Source organism: Oryza sativa, chromosome 3 (genome assembly GCF_034140825.1).
Source record: "Oryza sativa Japonica Group chromosome 3, ASM3414082v1".
Lineage (NCBI taxonomy): Eukaryota > Viridiplantae > Streptophyta > Magnoliopsida > Poales > Poaceae > Oryza > Oryza sativa.
Genome location: NC_089037.1, coordinates 3,460,605 through 3,477,314, shown reverse-complemented (window position 1 = coordinate 3,477,314; position 16,710 = coordinate 3,460,605). Strand labels below are relative to the sequence as shown.

Sequence of the window (16,710 nt, the reverse complement as noted above, 5' to 3'; positions counted from 1 at the left end):
GTTAGCAATGCCAGAGATTAACATCAACCGGGTAATTTGTATTTGGTTAGCTGATCGGTACGACGTCAAAAGCCAAACAATATTGATCCAAGACAAGAGTTTACCGATCACACTTTGGGATGTCCAGTGTATATTGGATATTCCAGCCGAAGGACCGGTGATTTCCAAACTGCCGCCATTGATCACGGAGGATTACAAGATTTATTCTAGGCACAAGGATGGCGAGAGCAAGAATATTTCACTCATATCATTGCAAGAAGCAATTTTAGAAGAATCGAAACAATCTGAAATCAACGAGGAAGATTTCATTAGAAGGATGATGTTTTTCACCATTGGGTACATCCTTTGTCCTACTACAAAGGCCCATGTCAGCTCCAGCTATCTACCTTTACTGAGAGATGTAACAAAAATTCACACTATCAATTGGGCAAGCTTAACAAGGGAACATCTCTGCGATTGCTTGAAGGAATTCAAGGGAGGACTAAAAAATATTGAAGGCAATCTTCCATTACTGCAGGTACTATACAAACCTATCACATGCTGAATTTATTTTCTTATTGTACTCAAAATGCTTATTTTTTACATTGCATTCAGTGTTGGTATTGGGAACATGTGAAGGCAGTAAACTCTGAGTTCTGCAACATCAATTACAATGGACGTCAGATTCCCCTGATTTCATTCTGGAATGCAGCCAATGTCAGGTTGAGAAACAAATATGACTGCAGAACAGCTGAAGGGGGGGGATTGGTAAGTTACTGCACATACAGAAATACTAGTTGCAGTAGTAGATCATATGCTAATTGCTGCCATATGTTATACAGATTATTGAACAGATAGAACATCCAGACTTTTTGAATGATGAACAGAGGTATGAGCATGACACGCATGGCTTTGAAGACAGAGAAAATGACTTTTATATCAATGAACAGAGAATTGAGGAAGACACTGCCTTTGAGGAACTAGAAAATGACTATCCCATACTTTCTGACAACGAAGAAATAGATGCACAACAATCTTTTGCATATGCTAATGATCACATGCCGTACGGTACTGACAATGAGAAGGAAAAAGATGATGACAGAGAGCTAAATCAGTGTGAGGATGACCATGAAACGAAAATCAAATCTCCAGCAAAAATTGCAGCCGTAGAGGTAATACATTCTTAGCTCAGTTTTTTTGAGTGCACATTATCAACAAAAAATTACTTCCTACACATAATGTCATAACCAACTGCTTCTTTCTTGTAGCATTCAGGTCACATCAAAGTACTTGTTGACATGCTCCAACAGTTAGAAAGGTCCATTCAGTTCATGGAGAACAAATTGACAAACAAGTTACTTTCCGTGGAACAAATATGCCGGAAAAACACACTAGCCATCGAGGTAAGCATAAAGCAGCACTGGCTAAATGAACTGCATAATATATAGCTTTTGTTCATAATATATAGCTAAATGAACTGCAACTCTTACAGGACATCAAAAACACCCTGTCCAAAAAAAGGAAGTCAGTCCCTATACAAGCCGATGCATTTAGACCCAAACAAGAAGCTGATGTCAACAAAGTCGAGGATAATCGAACATTCGATTTAGGCAATGAAAGGATGCCTACCATACTGAAGAGATGCATGAAGATAATACGGTGAGTTGTACTGAACTAATTTACAAAACTATTGTTCGAGCATTCAATTTTTTATGTCTTCTTCTCTAGGATGAGACAAATTTAGCCAAAGAGATTGATGGTAATGGAACAGAGGAAGCTCCGTTCATAATCACTGGGGATGAAGCAACTGAGACAGATGACAATAACAAAACCATTGCAGAAAGACTAAGAGGTCAGTTCGGAAGGACAGTCAAGCCATCATATCAAACTCAAAGTGATTTCATATTCTACAAACATAACAAAAAAACATTCGAGCCCAAAATTCAAATATCCAATTCAGGATCAGCGAACCTTGGTTTGACATTGAAAGATAAAATAACAATCAATTACATCCTCCAGTCAGAAAAAACTAAGGTTCTTGCCAGTATACAAGACATAGAGCTATCACGTGCACATCTACTGCCACTTGTAACGCCGCTTGATAGTTCATCAAAATCAAAATGGTTGAACACCTCGTTAAGATTATTTTTATCTGTTATAATAATTTCTACCTTTCCCATACATTTCTATATTTTTTTTTATTTTGCAACAGGTCATTGAAGCTTACACAGAACTCATAAACGACAATCAACAAGGCCACACCAGGCAGTACGGTTCTGCTCTAATTGAGAAAGAAACGCAAGTCCAGGTTTGGTGTGCCGTTGGTAAGACAAGAGGAAAGCCAAGTAAAAGATACATTGAATCCAGATCAACGTTTGCCCAAAGATACATGGTCCATGATATGGTACTAAATCAGGTCATCATTTATTTTTATGCCTTTCCAAAAACTACTTTAACTTATGCTATTTCCTGAAGGTCTTCCTACCAATAAATAGGGACAAATCGCATTGGTACGTAATTGTTATTAATGCAAGATGCCAAGAAATTCAAATTCTTGACTCAATGCAGATGCAGCCACAATGGTACAATGCAAGCGAAGATATTAAAAACCTAGTAAGCTCCATCGCAATAACAGTTCCTATATGCTATAATAACATATGTTCTAAGTAATTTTAACACATAACAGATCAATGGCGTGGCCAAGTATATTGATTACACGGTGAAAGAACGTCCTGTTCCAACATCCTGGACTGACACAAATGTTGCAAAATGGCCACTGTGCCCAAAGAGTGTACCTCAACAGAAAGACAGGTGAAATATCATCAATACGCTTTTAACTAACAATTATTGCTAACTGACATTCTCAATTTCTATGGTTAGTTGGTCATGTGGGTTAAATGCTTTGAAGTTCATGGAGACCTGGGATGGAAAGGAATTAACGAGCGACTTCTTAAATATGGTACTGCTCCGAAAAGTACTAAGCTACTATGACTCACATTTTATTAGTGTTACACATCTCTTACACATATTTTTCACTCCCTCTTGACTTCAGGAACCGAATGAAGTTTTCAGACTAAAGGTCGCCGCCAACCTAATCAACACTACTCTAAATATAGTGCTTGCTGTCCACGACGACATCAGACGTCTACATTCAGAAAATTCGTCCACATCTGAAGTTACAATGAAGCTTTGAAGCCAATTAGTGGCATCTTTGAAACACTGTATTTCCATCTAAGTGTATCTATCTAAACTTTTATATTATGCAACACTGTTTTTCCATCTAGGTTATTTCCAATCAATTATCAGCCATGTATTCAAAACTACTATCTCTATTTTCCAAGCTCCAGTCAATTGCAACATTTCTTTCAAACTGAAAGGAAGAACAAGTGCTTGATGTTACCTTACCCGGCTTAGCTTTTTCCATCTGCGCGAAAGGAAATACGCCCGCAACACCTCTACCTTCGCAGGGACTCAACTCTTCGCAGTGTAGCACATTGATCTTCCGGTTCTTCTCCGTTTTCCTACGCCACGACACCCGCAGCACCTTATGCAGCCGCATCTCCCCGCCGGTGCTTGGTTCTGAACACCACACCCATCCTTCCCTCCGCCTACCACCTCCATTGCTCCAAGGGGATCATTGCGCCGGCGGAAACAACGGCACGCGCCGATCGACCGGACGAGCGGATGGAGGCGCGCTCGTTCCAGATCTGAGCGCCATCCCCCCATCCCCTGCGCCGGCGGCAGCAAAGGCACGACGCATGCGCCGATCGACCGGACCCATCTTTCCTTCCCCTGCGCTGGTTCTAGAGGGGGAAATCCCTATGCGTGGGCCAAGAAATCGTCGAGAATCAGAACAAAACAGGGAGAAAAGGAAAGAGATGGCGCTCAGAGAGAAAGGGAAGAGAAGCCCCGGTCTGATCCCGGCAGGAAATCACGGACCCCTACCTCGTTACGCGAAAATACGGTTTTACCCCAGCGGTACCGCCCCAATCTGCGCGTGCGGTACCACGCGGTACCATCCAATCTCAGCCGTCCGATGAAGCTAGATCGACGGTTCAGATTTGGTACCGCCCCCTTTCAAGGACAGTAAAAACTCTCATTAGTCATAGTAAATACTTACGAATAGACAATAGACCCGGTCCTTTGTTTGTTTTTCTGATTTTTCTGCATACTCCATATGCAGTTGAACGTGTGGCCAACGTACGTATACCTGTACGATCGAGTTATCTATAAAAGGAAACCCATCCTGTCCCATGTCGTTCAATTAAGACAGTACGTCCACGTACTTAATTAATTGGCTGCTACATTCAGATCATCACTTACTCATCGATCGATCGGCACTAGTACTCTATTAGGAATACTCTAGCTGATTACATTGTATAGGCCTGAGATTAATTGTGGATCTCTATATTCCTAATAGTTTCATAACAATCAGCTTGATCGATCTTACAGCTTAATATAGCTAGCTAGCTAAAGTTCAAGATCAGAGATCTCACAAACATGGCATCGTCGGCGTCGGCGAAGTTGGTGAGGGCGTTGGTGGTGGCGGCCGTGCTGATGCAGTGCTGCGGCGTGCTCCTCGCGGCGAGGCCGTTGGCCGCAGCCGGCGGCGGCGGCGGGGAGGAGATGTTCGTCGTCACGCCGGAGATCCTGAAGACCACCGGCGGTGGCGCCACAACGACGCCTACGGGCAATACGTGCAAGGAAGGCCCGACCCCTCCCAGCAGCCCCAGCCCACCATGCATCGGCAGTACTCCCGGCCGCCGGTAGCTAGCTAGCTTAGCTTGTTACTTAGTTTTAATTAATTTTCTTTGTCGCGAACACGACGACCTCGATCGATCAAGCTGATTCCGGCCGGTTTTTAATTGTTTTCCGTACGTAGATTTTTTTTTTCAGTTAATACAATAAAATTTCTGTCTTTGCTGCTTAGTATTAATCAGTAGTGCATGTAATTAACGATATTGGTAATGGATATGACATATTCTATTATCACAAATATGAATAGATGTTAGTTTTTTATGGGACGGAGTGAGTATGTATTGGTATATATTGTCTTGAAATAAAAAAAAAACACTGAGACTATCACTCTAGAGAGAATAAGAATGCATTTTTCAAATACAATTTGTTAATCACCATGTTACGGAGTACTCCTATGTAGCAAGGGCTTACGGCTCATTGATTTAAATGTTTACCATCGTTGGTAGGCCGAAATGTTTTAACCATATCCAACAGTCCAGCTTACACGTGAGACGTGACTTGCCTTGCGGAGGTTCACAGCCAGCCCATTAACTTTCGGAGTGGGCTAAATAACCTAATAAATCGTTCAAGGACATGGACCGTGTACTTACACGGCTGGACCGGGGGAAAAAAACAAATTATTTACTAGTAGTGCCTGCTTACGAATGGAATAGAAAATAGACTTGTTCCTTAATTTTTTTTAGTTTCCAATGCATGCAGTTGAACGTGGCTAATATACGAGTTCGAGCGTTTTTAACAGTCTTTTCAATTGATTTTGTAAACCAAATTTTAATAATTTTAGAAAAAAAAAATCCTCCTCTAACACCTCTCCATCCAGATGACCAAGATAATCCACCTGCCAAAGTTCTCCCCTCATTGGCCAAATTGGCTAATCATGGGCCCCACGTCATAGATGCTCATTTCCCTTCTCTCTATCCCCGCCCTCTCTACATCCAAGGGAGGGAGGGCGCCATTGCTAGGGCGGCTCGACGGCGAGAGAGGAGTGAGGGAGGAAGGCTCGATGGCTTGTCAGTCGAGCCTGCCTTGTGCACACGGTTGTTGAGGACGATGAGGCCAATAGGAGGGGACCCGCCATTCGCCTTGCCCTCACGGATCCATTGTCGCGTGCATGAGTCCGCCTCGCACATCCGGATATGTTGTCGCTGTTGTCTCCTGCTGTCACCGTCTCCCTTGCAAAGCGACACTGTGCGGGAACGCCGTCCCCTAGCAGAGGGAGAAAGCGAGGAGAAAAGGATGAGGGGGAGAAAGCTAACACATTCTTTATCATTTTGGAGATGTTTCATAACCGTATTGGATTGATCAACTAGTTTGACTACCTAAATCAATTAAAGAGCTAGGTATACACATATTTAAAAAGTCTAGATTTTAGGCAGGTACCTATGAAAAGAAACCAGTCATGTGTTCAGTGGCGGATCCAGAAAGAAATAGCACTAGAGTCTGAGCAAACTAGATAGAGTTACCGTTCCCCCTCCCATTTACATATGGTAAAAAATTTTAGTAAAGTCTTCGTGGGGGCGTTTTCACCTAATAGTGGAGGCTCGAAACCCTGTCGCCTTCGTGCTGGATCTGCCCCTCATGCCCCCATCTCCTCGTCCTTAAAAAAAAAGGGTAATTTAAATTATAATGAGATGGTTTCAATTTTCCCTTAAAAAAATCCCCCAGCCGCGGCCCCAAATTCTCAGCCCAGTTCCCTATCCGCACTGGACGACCGGCCTGGCCGAGCAGACGCAGAGCCTTGTGCCACGGCCTGCTCTAACGCATGCGCAGCATCAGTCTGATCCCTGCACCACGCGCGCGCGCGCGCACGCACGCAGAATTCGGCGAAAACTGCAGCATTTACACATGAATTCAACCAGTCGTCCACGCGCCGCGACTAGCTAGCGGCAGGCATCAACTTAATTAAACCGCTGAATTAGTAATCCCTCATACTCGTAAAGAAAGACGTTTAGAATAGCGACACGGTCTTCAAAACATAAATTTGACTTCTTTTTTCTATAAAAATATTTATTAAAAAGTGATATATGTATTATTTTTCAAGACAAATCTATTCATATAATTTTTATATTTTCAAACTCAACAACTTGAGAGTTATTCATGATTTATATTCCTAAGGTTTGACTTAAACGTTGTCCTAAACGATTTTTTTATGTGTACGAAGGTAGTACGTAGCTGAACAGAGCCGACCAAATCGCGTTCGATCGATCGATGGGCGATACCGAGCCGTGCGTATGTACACAACTCGTATATCATTCTTTTCTTGAAACCCACGCAATCGTATCATGAAAACGTCTACACAACTCGTCGTATACTCGTATGTGTGTAAGTAACGGTCCGGTCTTTCGGCGAGGCGTATAGTACGTGCGTGTGCGTGTGTATGTACGAGCTTACTAGTAGTAGCTACTGATCGATCGAGTTAAGTTGCTTGTTTCAGAGGGAACTAATTAATTAACTGGTCGAACCCGGCCGTTACGATCGAGGAAGATTCACTGGTCGGTCGGTCCAAACGAATGTGTCAATTCAAGGGCATGGACGCTCGATCGATCGGGGTCAAGGTCGAGTTACACACGGATTAATCAGAACGTCCGTACGGTCCTACATAGGCACATGACTAGTACTTCGTATGTTTTAACTTTGATCAAAATTAAACTGCTTTAACTCTGATCAAGTTTGTAGAGAAAAGTAGTAGTAACATTTTTAACTTAAGACAAATTTATTATGAAATATATTCAATTATTGATTCGATGCAACTAATTTAGTATTATAAATATTACTATATTTATCTAGAAACTCAGTTAAACTTAAAATAATTTGACTTTGACCAAAGTCAAAATATCTTATAACTTGAAACGGAAGGAGTATCATACACACACTACCTCTATCTCAAAATAAATGCAACCGTGGAGATTCATGTCCAACGGTTGACTATCTGTCTTATTTAAAAAATTTAGTCACACATAAAGTAATATTCATATTTTATCACCTAATAAAAATAAAAGTACTAATCATAAACTTTTTTTTTCAGATAAGACGAACAGTCAAACGTTGAATATAAATAATGTAAAACTACATTAATTTTGGGACGGAGGGGCTACTAGGTCTTTGTAGGAGTGTAACTGTATATACATGACTGATTAACTTTGCCTTAGGAGCTGTTTGGTTCGTTGCCATATTTTGTCACGCCACACTTTAGTCATACCATAGTTTTTTAGGCATGTGTTTGGTTCGCTGCCGCAATTATGTTATGCCACACTTTGGGACCCACGTGTCATGCTCTCAAATTTAGAGCTAAGCATGCCACACTTGTGGCCAACTATTTCTAAGCCATATTTGTGCCACTATGCCACAACTAGCCTAAACTTAGTTATGGCAAAGTTAGGCATCAACCAAACATCCCCTTAGCTTCCATAGTAATACTCACGCGTAGCAGCACTACAACTGCTGCTGCACGTCTTCTTGAACCTAACTAGCTATTCGTGTTCAACCTTGGACATGGACTGCGCTGAAAACCGCGTACAGTGGCATGTTATGTTGTTAATTAATTAGTAGTACTACTGGTAAACTCGTACGATTAGACCCGTTCATCTGTTAAGATTTTTACTAGTACATGCAGTTCAACGTGTGGTCAAGTCACGAACATATATGAACTGTACTACTATAAAAGGAAGCCCAGGTTGTCTGATTTCCTCCAACAAATTAAACAAGCTATTACTCTTTTCTTTAATCAAGCTAGCTACCCATTCGACGTACAGCAAACGCACTTTCTGTCTGCTATATTCAATTCACTCGTCGTCTCACTGAGCTTTACACCATTGCCGAGCACCTAGCTAGCTAGCTTAATTAAGAATTCATCAAGAAATCATATAATTAATGGCGTCAGCGTCGGCGAAGACGATGGTGAGGGCGGTGATGGTGGCGGCCGTGTTGCTGCAGTGCTGCGGCGTGCTCCTCGCGGCGAGGCCGTTGAAGGGCGACGTCGTCGCCGCCGCCGGCGGTGGCGGAGGCGGTGGCGGCGAGATGTTCGTCATGCAGATACTGAAGACCAGCACCCCAACCACGCCGGTAGGCAATGGGTGCAAACAAGGCGAGACCGGCGGCAACGGCGCACCATGCCACGGCAGCGGCTAGCTAGCTTAATTATACTACTCGATCGCCATCTGCTGCATGCGGCGATCTGACACCGGCTGCTTCTCTGTTTAGTTGTATGTAGATGTCGACATGTATGCATGTAAATATATACTAGATGATCTGTAGAGATTGTTTCATTCATTATTTGGTTTTTAATGATATATGCAGTAATTAGGAGCTTCCATATATGTAAAGATGGAGTGTACGTTGGAAGAAGTCGAATGATGTATATATAGTTCATATTATTCATAATCAGTGTAGTAGTCAATAATTAGAGCATATCATGCATGCAAGTAGTATCTCTGTTTTTAAATATAAGACTCCATTGGCTTCTTGATATACACTTAACTATTCATCTTATTTAATAATTTTGTACAAATATAAAGAACATCGGATGATAAATCAAATCACGATAAAATAAATAATAATTACATAATTTTTTAATAAAACAAATGATCAATCTATCTTAAAAAATTAACGGATCATATATTAAAAAACGGAGGGAGTATATAGGAGAGAAAATAGTCAGACAATTGTAATTAAATTGTGTAAAGTAGTTTTCGCCAGATGATAAAGATATATAGTTTTATTTGGATTAATTCAATTAATTTTGGTATTTGATGATGATCTATATATGCATTTATATTAGTTGACCGTTTCAACTTTGAACACTAATAATTATTAAATTGTTAGACTACAATGAATGAAAGTACATATATGTATTGTGTAGGACGTAATATATATATATATATATATATATATATATATATATATATATATATATATATATATATATATATATATATATATATATATATATATATATATATATATATATATATATATATATATATATATATATATATATATATATATATATATATATATATATATATATACTTTGATACGTATTTATATATTTATTTAAAAAACAATTTACAAAGTGATTGCAAACAGAATGTAACAGCAAGGAGAAGAACAAAAGGATATGGATTTTCATCTCTCAAGAGGATATCCTCTTACATGTCATCTAAATAGTTATAAAAAAATAAAAAAAAAGTTAACAACATAGATTAAATATAATATACATCACTCTACAAACATGCGAAACCAAATTCAACTTTTACAAGTTGCAAAAAAAAAACTGAAAGTTATCATTCATTCACGGTTATATTTGTTATCTTTATTAAACTTGTAGTAGTTTGAATTTTAACTTTTATGTTTGTGAAGTGATATATTTTATATTAACCTATTTTATTAATTTTTATAATTTTTTATAACTATTTAAGTGACATACATAAAACGAGGGGATGGTGAGATCTATATAATATATCCTCTTATGAGATGAAAACAATACAACATGAGGTTGTCTGGCATGTAACGTGCATGCATATATAATATATATTAATTGTTCTTACATATAGCAAAACATGCCTGCTACATCTTACACAATTTGACTTAACTATAGTTAGACTTGGTCAACATTGAAATATATAAAGGTCAACATATATATGTACTCAAGACATAGCATTTGACCGTCAGGACATGTGAGACGAGATCGAGCTAGGTAGTAACTAAACAAGCAACTATAGCATGCGTCAAATGGGAAAAATTTTCTAAACTCTCAAGGGACGTCCCCATGTTATTTACATATCACTTAAATAGTTAATTTTTTTAATAAAATAGATTAATATATGATAGATCACTTTGCAACCTGCACAGTAACTTCAACATGTTGCAATGAAAAAAATATATTTGACTTAACCAGATATAGTTTAATTTATCTTTTTATAACTTGCAAAAGTTAAATTTTAACTTGTATGTTGTAGAGTGATAACATGTTAACACTTCTTCTATTTTTCTACTATTTTTTTATAACTATTTGAGTACAATAAAACAACGAAAGGACATCTTCCAGAGAGTTTAAAATCCACTCTCTCTGCGTTAGATTAAGATCTCGATATGTGCAACGTAGAGAGTTTAAAATCCACTCTCTCTGCGTTTGATTAAGATCTCGATATGTGCAACGTAGCAGGCTAGCTAATTCAGTTTTTTTAGATCGATCGATCAATTGAGTCGGTGGTGAATTGGTGATGAGTCTGCAGCAGGTGACTCATCGATCGATCGATGCGCGTAAAATAAACCTGCCCATGAAACCAAACCAATACTAATATAATCAAAATCACCGCCACTTTCTCGGAAGTCATAAGGACTAATTTAGAGCAGATACAATAGCAGGCTCTAAGCTATTTATAAACATATTTTAAAAAGATAAAGGAAGAGAGAAGAGAAGTGGGCTACAGATCTATAGCTAGCTGCAGCATGGACTCCAAAACGTAATATGTATATGACAGGTGGGACCAAGTATTAATAGTATAGTAAGCAACTATTGTATAAATTGGCTATTACATTGGCTATAGATGATTTGGAGCGAGCAGTAGACTATATTATTAAACTTGCTCGGCAAGGCAGCCAGCAAGTCTGATAGAGCAACATGGACTGACGACAGCGGCCGGGCTAGCTTGCTTCACCATTCATATAGTCATGCATATGCATGCACCAAGTAAGTTCGCTCGTAACTGCGTACATAGCTAGTAATTAATACTGTAGATTATGTAAAGTACTACGTAGTAATCAGTCAGTCAGTTATTTGGTCATATTATATCGCGATATCCACGGTAGACTAGCTCGTCGAATACGACTAGTAGCTAACTAGTTCATCTCTTCATCGATCGATCGTACGTGTCGTCTCGGCAAAATTGTGTGTAGTTACGAGATCGACGTAAGTTATATGCAAGCCGGGAAGTATACGGCCGGGGTCGATCGGTGGATTGGTCCAACAACGAGAGCTATAGCTCGCGCAGGCAAAGTTACTATTTTATTAAACTCATTAAATTACATCTAGATGATATATTTGTTCTACATATAACTGAGATGCACACAATTAAAAAAAAAGATTACTAACGAGTACGTACGTATACATGCGTACGAACATGGACACACATGGTTTTATTTTGATCGTACGTATGAATATTATCTTGAATGAATGGTATTTGTACTTGTCAATGTCAAACATACGACGATTGAATTAAACGTGACCGCGGCTCGCTCGCTAGCTCAAAAAAACCGCGTTTTTCCGCGAGGCGAGGATGACAATAAAAAAAGGCTTAAAAGTAGCGCCTTTTACATAGCGCCGACGAATAGACCCGGTCCCTTTTGTACGTTACGTTGCACACCAAACTCTCTTCCCTCGCTCTCTATATATAGCCAGCCCATCCTGTCTCTCTTCCAACAAACCGCACTATACACTAGCTACTACCTTCTCCAATTCATCCATTTTCACGTAGTAATATATACGCAGCAAAATTAAGAGGATTTAATTCTTGTCTGCCATATCTCTGAAACAAATTAAATCTAGTAGTTAGTACACAGTAGTAATTAACTGCAGCTGAATTCGATCATGGCGTCGTCGTCGGCGATGGTGGTGAGGGTGGTGGTGGTGGGCGTGCTGCTGATGCAATGCTGCAACGCGATCATGGCGGCGAGGCTGCTGGAAGGCGACTTGTTTGGCAGCAGCTGGCTGCAGGGCGAGGACGGCGTCGCCGCCGGCGAGCTCATCTTGCAGGTGCTCAAGGTAGTGCCATCGGGACCACCAGGCAATGATTGCCACCAAGGTGGCGCCGGCTCCGGAGGCCAGTGCTACCAGCCGCCTAAGTAGCCGCGCCGGCCACCGGCGCACCGGCCGGCGCCGCCATGGACGATATGGATCGTGGCCCGGTTTTGCTCGTAGAGTAGATCGATCGATCAACTGTTCATTTGATACGATTTATTTGTTCTATATATACGCCTGCACACGTAGAGCTAGTTAGCTTCCATGCATATGCAGAAAATGGAGCTTTGCAAAGCTGTTCATAGTTGTAGTTAGGTTAGTCAATTTAGGCGTATTGATTTGTGTAATAGCGTACTAGTCCGTGACATATAGCTAGCTAGGTTGATCCTCAATGTATATATGAATCATACACACTTGTCAATACAAGAAGAGATTTACACAGTGATCGTTTCACACATGCTGATTAATTTATAAATAAACTATATAAGCTGCAAATTACTCATCAACAACCCAAAAAACAATTTGTCAATAAAAACTTTTGTATATGTGTTCTTAAGCAATTTAGAAGCAAAGGCTAAAAAATAAACTATAATAAAAGAACCCTTTAATCAACTCCAAAATTAAGTTTTCAAATTCAAATTTGTGTTGCTGCTTATAAGCTGGAATGTACCTTACTTTCCTTTTGGTTTTCCCTTTTAACACAATATATATATATATATATATATATATATATATATATATATATATATATATATATATATATATATATATATATATATATATATATATATATATATATATATATATATATATATATATATATATATATATATATATATATATATATATATATATATATATATATATATATATATATATATATATATATATTGTGGTATTGTTGGAAGAAATGCTATCTTGACATGGTACTAAGGGAAGGTATATATGGAAACTTTGTGGTATTATTTGATACCTGTGAATTTTTTATAATATCACCGAAGTTTAATCTTAAATGAGGATGGATTGAGAAAAGGCGTAAGATTAGTTGAAAAATAAATGAGAGGTGATTGTATAGTAGCATTGCTACCGTTGTTCCAAATAGTTTATAAGGCAACAAGGTGGCAAAGAGTTCCCTCCCTACAAGAGAGAACCGAAGCTTGAAGACATAGGAGAGGAGATGAGTTGGGTGGGACAGGAAAAGAGGGCAAGTTGAGTCGGCTGACTCGTGATAGAAAATGAGAGGGCAAGGAAAGACAGGCGAGCACGGCCTGGTGGATGTTGAACTCAATTCCTAGATCTAGCATGGCAAAACCTATGCACCAAAGAACGTGGCGCTAACATGTTGGACCCAAGGTTTACAAAACCGTATGGTTACCACACGATTATCACGTGCAGTAATCTTCTCAGTTTTTGAAACCACGGTACATCTTACGGTAACCGCACGTTTACCGTGGCCAGTAACGGCCAAACCGTGGGGTGGCGGTAACCACGGCCAAACCGTGGGGTGGCGGTAACCACCGCAAAAACGGTTTGGGGGAACCCTGGTTGGACCTGCGCCATACTCGATGAAACCAATGTCGCGTGTTTTTGGTTGAAGATATATTTTGGCATGATCTATTCTTGTTATAATAAGTTTTTGCAACTAGCTAAATGGTCAAAAATGCTATAATTACACGTAGTTATATGCAAACCGTGAAGACGCCGGTCGGTAGTCCAGTAACGGGAGCTATCGCAGGCAAGGACCGGAGTCCGGAGGTCATATATTTGGTTGATGGGAATGTAGCTGGGCACGGTACGTAGCTAACAAGCAACAACGTATGTGCGTACGAGCCTGGCTTTGGTTGATCGTATCAATGATCTTGAATACTTACTAGACTTGTCAATGTCAAACGTAGGAAATTGAATTAATTAAGCGTACGTGACCGCGGCCCGCTCGCTCAAACAAACCGCGTTTTTCCGCGCGCGAGCTGAGACAAATATCAATCAAATTAAAGCCTAAAAGTAGCACTAGTTCGTTGTTTTACATGGCGCTGAAGAATAGACCGACCTGGACAGTCACTTCTGTTGCACGTATATACACAGCCACCAAAACTCTATATATAACCAGCCAATCGATCCTGCCTCCCCACAACCACACAAACAACTATAGTTTCAGTTCTTCAGCCATTTTCTCGTACGTACGTACGCAGCCAGCTTGGATTCTTGTCTGCCACTCCGAATTAATTAATTTAAACAATCTAGCCGATTGATCGAATCAACAGCCGAATTAATCAAGCTCTAGTTAGGTTGCTACTACTAGTACAGTAGTACGTACGTACTGCAGCTGAATATATATACATGGCGTGGTCGTCGTCGTCGTCGGCGACGGTGAGGGTGGTGGTGGTGGCCGTGCTGCTGATGCAGTGCTGCAACGCGATCATGGCGGCGAGGCTGCTGGAAGGTGACTTATTTGGTAGCAGCAGCTGGCTGCAGGGCCAGGTCGGCGCCGCCGGCGAGCTCATCTTGCAGGTCCTTGACAATGGAGGGTCGCCGCCGGGAGGCAATGATTGCCACCAAGGTCCCAATCCAGGCGGCTCCGGATCCGGAAAATGCTGGACGCCGTAACTAGCCTCGCCGCGCCGGCGGCCGGCCGGCGAGCGGCAGCTTATGTGCGCGCCGGTCGGCCGCCATGGATGGATTCCCGGACCGGTTTTGCTCGTTCGCTGCAGGCGCGCGGGACGTTAATTAACATGTACATGAAGATCTAATTAAGTTCGACATATATATATACTCAGCTCCTGCATACGTAGAGATTGTTCATCTGATTCAGTTCTTGCATTCTTTTTTTCCCTGTAACTGTAAGAGCTTCCATGTAAAAGTGGAGCTTTGCAAAGCTGTTCATAGTTGTAGACAGTAGACTTGTAGTTTAGTCTAGTCAATTTAGGCGTACTGATTTGGAACAAGGTAAGTCAGGGACATATATAGCTAGCTGGGTCCTGAAAGTGTGTAATCTGAGGATCATGTGCATGGATACTGTCCGACACATTAGAAGAAATTTACTTTCCTTTTGGTTTTCCCTTTAATACAATAGCGTGATTCGCTTTTATATTTGTGAAGTTTGCGGTATTGTTGGAAGAAATTAATGCTGTCATGATGTTGTAGTGAAGGGTAAATTTTATGGTATTATATATGGCTGCACCGCAGGCATATTGTTGGAAGTTACGTTAGTCGGAAATGGTTAGTATGATATCATTATTTTATTATTTTTCGGAAACTGGCAAAAATGATTGGAAAATTTTTATATTTATGAATTGAACTATTTAGTGTCAACTTCAATGCCACGCTTATAGAAATTGGGAAAAATAAAATTTGAAAATGGTAACCGTCGATAAAAATATTATTAGTTTTTCGGAATATGGTATCGGTACTGTCGGAAAACTTCCATACCACACATATAAAACACACACACACACACACACTACCCTTACTATTGACTTTATTTGTCTTAAAATACAAAAGATTTAGGAGCTAATAAGCACTACTATGGCATGTGTCATATTAAAAGTCTGTGCAATGAACAATAGCTTTGGGCATGTTTAGATTCCCGGGTAAAAATTTTTAGCATGTCACATTGAATGTTTAGACACATGCATGAAGTATTAAACATAGGAAAAAAACTAATTACACAGATCACGTGTAAATTGCGAGACAAATATTTTAATCCTAATTGCTCCATGATCTGACAATGTGGTGCTACAATAAATATTTGCTAATGACGGATTAATTAGGCTTAATAAGTTCGTCTCACAGTTTATCGGCGGAATCTGTAATTTGTTTTGTTATTAGTCTATATTTAATACTTCAAATATGTATCCATATATCCGATGTGACACGCTAAAACTTTTCACCCCTAAATCTAAACACAGCCTTTATCGGTTGGCTAAGAACCAATTATATATCAAAGCGACTTATCAAGGAAAAGATTATGGCTAAAGCTTTTATATGTTGTTAACAACTTAAAAGACGATCTTAAAAAATATATCCTAAAATGAACTCTATAATTAAAGTTTAAAGTTTAAAATTTAGCATCAGTTGAAGCGTACGATGAGGCCCTAATTCAATTTGAGATCGATGGGTGAGTCTGGTGGTGAATTGGTGATGTGGATTGAAGTCAGCAGGTGACTGATGCATGCGCGTAAACTAATTAAACCTGCCGGTACTATACGCACGCACTGCACGTCCGGCCGTAGACGGTGTGA

The 16,710-nt window shown here is 40.0% G+C and overlaps 1 long non-coding RNA gene across 1 annotated transcript; it reads right to left on the bottom strand.

Moving 5' to 3' along the window:
* Nucleotides 1–285: 285 nt before the first annotated feature.
* Nucleotides 286–3,839, bottom strand: LOC107280489 (uncharacterized). The gene is made up of 2 exons (XR_010740170.1): nucleotides 3,385–3,839; nucleotides 286–730 (listed from the first exon to the last, which is right to left on the bottom strand). It is a non-coding gene; the product is annotated as an uncharacterized lncRNA (long non-coding RNA).
* Nucleotides 3,840–16,710: the final 12,871 nt, after the last annotated feature.